This window comes from Arachis stenosperma, chromosome 3, assembly GCF_014773155.1.
Source record: "Arachis stenosperma cultivar V10309 chromosome 3, arast.V10309.gnm1.PFL2, whole genome shotgun sequence".
NCBI classification, from domain to species: Eukaryota; Viridiplantae; Streptophyta; class Magnoliopsida; order Fabales; family Fabaceae; genus Arachis; species Arachis stenosperma.
The window spans coordinates 118,474,352-118,478,926 of NC_080379.1; the positions used below are offsets into that span (position 1 = coordinate 118,474,352).

Genomic DNA, 4,575 nt, shown 5'->3' on the forward strand with positions numbered 1-4,575 from the left:
ATTCACTTGAATGATCAATTCTCCTCTGTCCACATCAATCACAGTCTTTGCTGTGGCTAGGAAGGGTCTGCCAAGGATGATGGATTCATCCATGCACTTCCCAGTCTCTAGGACTATAAAATCAGCAGGGATGTAATAGTCTTCAATCTTTACCAGAACATCCTCTACAAGCCCATAAGCTTGTTTTCTTGAATTCTCTGCCATCTCTAGTGAGATTCTTGCAGCTTGTACCTCAAAGATCCCTAGCTTCTCCATTACAGAGAGAGGCATGAGGTTTACACTTGACCCTAAGTCACACAGAGCCTTCTCAAAGGTCATGGTGCCTATGGTACAAGGTATTGAAAACTTCCCAGGATCTTGTCTCTTTTAAGGTAATTTCTGCCTAGACAAGTCATCCAGTTCTTTGGTGAGTAAAGGGGGTTCATCCTCCCAAGTCTCATTAACAAATAACTTATCATTTAGCTTCATGATTGCTCCAAAGTATTTAGTAACTTGCTCTTCAGTGACATATTCATCCTCTTCAGAGGAAGAATACTCATCAGAGCTCATGAATGGCAGAAGTAAATCCAATGGAATCTCTATGGTCTCAGTGTGAGCTTCAGATTCCCATGGTTCCTCATTAGGGAACTCATTAGTGGCCAGTGGACGTCCATTGAGGTCTTCCTCAGTGGCGTTCACTGCCTCTTCCTCCTCTCCTAGTTCGGCCATGTGGATCATGTTAATGGCCTTGCATTCTCCTTTTGGATTCTCTTCTGTATTGCTTGGAAGAGTACTATGAGGAAGTTCAGTAACTGTCTTACTCAGCTGTCCCACTTGTGCCTCCAAATTCCTATTGGAGGACCTTGTTTCAATCATAAAACTTTGAGTGGTTTTGATTAGATCAGAGACCATGGTTGCTAAGTCAGAGTGGTTCTGCTTAGAATTCTCTGTCTGTTGCTAAGAAGATGATGGAAAAGGCTTGCCATTGCTAAACCTGTTTCTTCCACCATTATTATTGTTGAAACCTTCTTGAGGTCTCTGTTGATCCTTCCATGAGAGATTTGGATGATTTCTCCATGAAAAATGATAGGTGTTTCCATAGGGTTCTCCCATGTAATTCACCTCTTCCATTGAAGGGTTCTTAGGATCATAAGCTTCTTCTTCAGATGAAGCGTCCTTAGTACTGCCTGGTGCAGCTTGCATTCCAGACAGACTTTTGAGAAATCAAATTGACTTGCTGAGTCAATATTTTGTGCTGAGCCAATATGGCATTCAGAGTATCAATCTCAAGAACTCCTTTCTTCTGATTCGTCCCATTGTTCACAGGATTCCTTTCAGAAGTGTACATGAATTGGTTATTTGCAACCATTTTAATGAGCTCTTGAGCTTTTGTAGGCGTCTTCTTCAGATGAAGAGATCCTATAGCAGAGCTGTCCAATGACATCTTGGACAATTCAGATAGACCATCATAGAAGATACCTATGATGCTCCATTCAGAAAGCATGTCAGAAGGACACTTTCTGATTAATTGTTTGTATCTTTCCCAAGCTTCATAGAGGGATTCTCCTTCCTTCTGTCTGAAGGTTTGGACTTCCACTCTAAGCTTACTCAATTTTTGAGGTGGAAAGAATTTTGCCAAGAAGGCATTGACTAGCTTTTCCCAAGAGTTCAGGCTTTCTTTAGGTTGTGAGTCCAACCAAATCCTAGCTCTGTCTCTTACAGCAAAATGGAATAGCATAAGTCTGTAGACCTCAGGGTCAACCCCATTAGTCTTGACAGTGTCACAGATTTGCAAGAATTCAGCTAAAAACTGATGAGGATCTTCCAATTGAAGTCCATGGAACTTGCAATTCTGTTGCATTAGAGAAACTAATTGAGGCTTAAGCTCAAAGTTGTTTGCTCCAATGGCAAGGATAGAGATGCTTCTCCCATAGAAGTTGGGAGTAGGTGCAGTAAAGTCACCCAGCACCTTCCTTGCATTGTTGGCATTGTTGTTGTTTTTGGCTGCCATGGGTTCTTCTTATTTGAAGATTTCTGTTAGGTCCTCTACAGAGAGTTGTGCCTTAGCTTCTCTTAGCTTTCGCTTCAAGGTCCTTTCAGGTTCAGGGTCAGCCTCAACAAGAATGCTTTTGTCTTTGTTCCTGCTCATATGAAAGAGAAGAAAACAAGAAAATATGGAATCCTCTATGTCACAATATAGAGATTCCTTGAGGTGTCAGAGGAAAAGAAAAATAGAAGGAGGAGGTAGAAGAATTCGAACTTATCAAGTATGATGGAGTTCGAATTGTGCATTGAGGAGGAGTATTAGTCCATAAATAGAAGGATGTGAGAAGAGGGGAAGAAATTTTCGAAAATTAAGTAAAAGATTTTAAAATCATTTTGAAAATTCCTAATTGATTTTTGAAAACTAAGAGTGGAAAAGAAAAAATCAAGTGATTTTTGAAAAAGATTTTGAAATTAGAAATTAAAAAGACATGATTGAAAACTATTTTGAAAAAGATGTGATTAAAAAGATATGATTGAAAAGTTATGGTTTTAAAAAGATGTGATTGAGAAGATATGATTTGAAAAACAATTTAAAAAGATTTAATTTTGAAAATCAACGACTTGACTAACAAGAAAAGATATGATTCAGACATTAAACCTTTCTCAACAGAAAAGGCAGCATACTTGAAATGTTGGATCAAATCATTAATTGTTAGCAAGTATTTTTGAAAAAGGAAAGAAATTGATTTTGAAAACATATTATTGAAAAGATATGATTTGAAAAAGATTTGATTTTGAAAAATTTTGAAAACTTGAAAAAAATTTGAGTTAAAAACAAAATCTTCCCTCTTGTGCCATCCTGGCGTTAAACGCCCAGAATGGTATCCATTCTGGCGTTTAACGCCCAAAACACTACCCTTTTGGGCGTTAAACGCCCAACCAGGCGCCCTGGCTGGCGTTTAAACGCCAGTTTTCCTTCTTCATTGGGCGTTTTGAATGCCCAGCTTTTTCTGTATAATTCCTCTGCTGTATGTTCTGAATCTTCAATTCTCTGTATTATTGACTTGAAAAGACAAATTAAAAATATTTTTTTTTGGATTTTTAATAATGAGGAATAATCAAAATGCAACTAAAATCAAATAACAATGCATGCAAGACACCAAACTTAGCAGTTTGTATACTACTGACACTAACAAGATGAGAATGCACATGAGAAACAACAAAACACTCAAGTCAAGAGAATTTAAGATCAGAGCAATGAAATCATGAAGAACATCTTGAAGATCACTTAAGACACATGAATGAATGCAAGAAGAACAGAAACATGCAATTGACACCAAACCTAAAATGAGACATTAGACTCAACAAGAAACATAAAATATTTTTGGTTTTTATGATTTTGTAATTTTTTTTTGGAATTTTCGAAAATTAAGTGGAAAAGAAAATAAAGATATCAAAATTCTTAATGAGAATTCCAGGAATCATGCAATGTTAGTCTAAAGCTTCAGTCTAAAGAAATTAGACATGGCTAGCCAAGCTTCAGCAGGACATTGCGTTCAAGAGCTAAATTGATGCGAATCAATCAGCTTTGGTGATGATAAGAACATCACCTTGAAACACTAGAATTCATTCTTAAGAACTCTGAAGAAAAATACCTAATCTAAGCAACAAGATGAACCGTCAGTTGTCCAAACTCAACAATCCCCAGCAACGGCGCCAAAAACTTGGTGCACGAAATTGTGATCATCAATGGCGCCATCAACATGGTACGCTCAATTGCAATCTCAACTCTTTATCACAACTTCGCACAACTAACCAGCAAGTGCACTGGGTCGTCCAAGTAATAAACCTTACGCGAGTAAGGGTCGATCCCACGGAGATTGTTGGTATGAAGCAAGCTATGGTCACCTTGTAAATCTCAGTCAGGCAGATTCAAATGGTTATAGATGATATATGAATAAAGCATAAAACAAGGATAGAGATACTTATGTAATTCATTGGTGAGAATTTCAGATAAGCGTATGGAGATGCTTTGTCCCTTCCGTCTCTCTGCTTTCCTACTGTCTTCATCCAATCCTTCTTACTCCTTTCCATGGCAAGCTGTATGTTGGGCATCACCGTTGTCAGTGGCTACAGTCCCGTCCTCTCAGTGAAAATGGTCCAAATGCTCTGTCACAGCATGGCTAATCATCTGTCGGTTCTCAATCAGGTTGAAATAGAATCCATTAATTCTTTTGCGTCTGTCACTAATGCCCAGCCTTTAGGAGTTTGAAGCTCGTCACAGTCATTCAATTATTGAATCCTACTCAGAATACCACAGACAAGGTTTAGACCTTCCGGATTCTCTTGAATGCCGCCATCAATTCTAGCTTATACCACGAAGATTCCGATTAAGGAATCCAAGAGATATCCACTCAATCTAAGGTAGAACGGTGGTGGTTGTCAGGCACACGTTCATAGGTGAGAATGATGATGAGTGTCACAGATCATCACATTCATCAAGTTGAAGAACAAGTGATATCTTAGAACAAGAACAAGCTGAATTGAATAGAAGAATAATAGTAATTGCATTAATACTCGAGGTACAGCAGAGTTCCACACCTTAATCTA

General features: G+C 38.3%; 1 non-coding gene across 1 annotated transcript; it reads left to right on the forward strand.

The window, feature by feature from the left end:
* Positions 1–1,477: 1,477 nt before the first annotated feature.
* LOC130972267 (small nucleolar RNA R71) lies at positions 1,478–1,585 on the forward strand. Its single transcript, XR_009083457.1, has one exon. It is a non-coding gene; the product is annotated as a small nucleolar RNA R71 (small nucleolar RNA).
* The last annotated feature ends 2,990 nt before the right edge of the window (positions 1,586–4,575 follow it).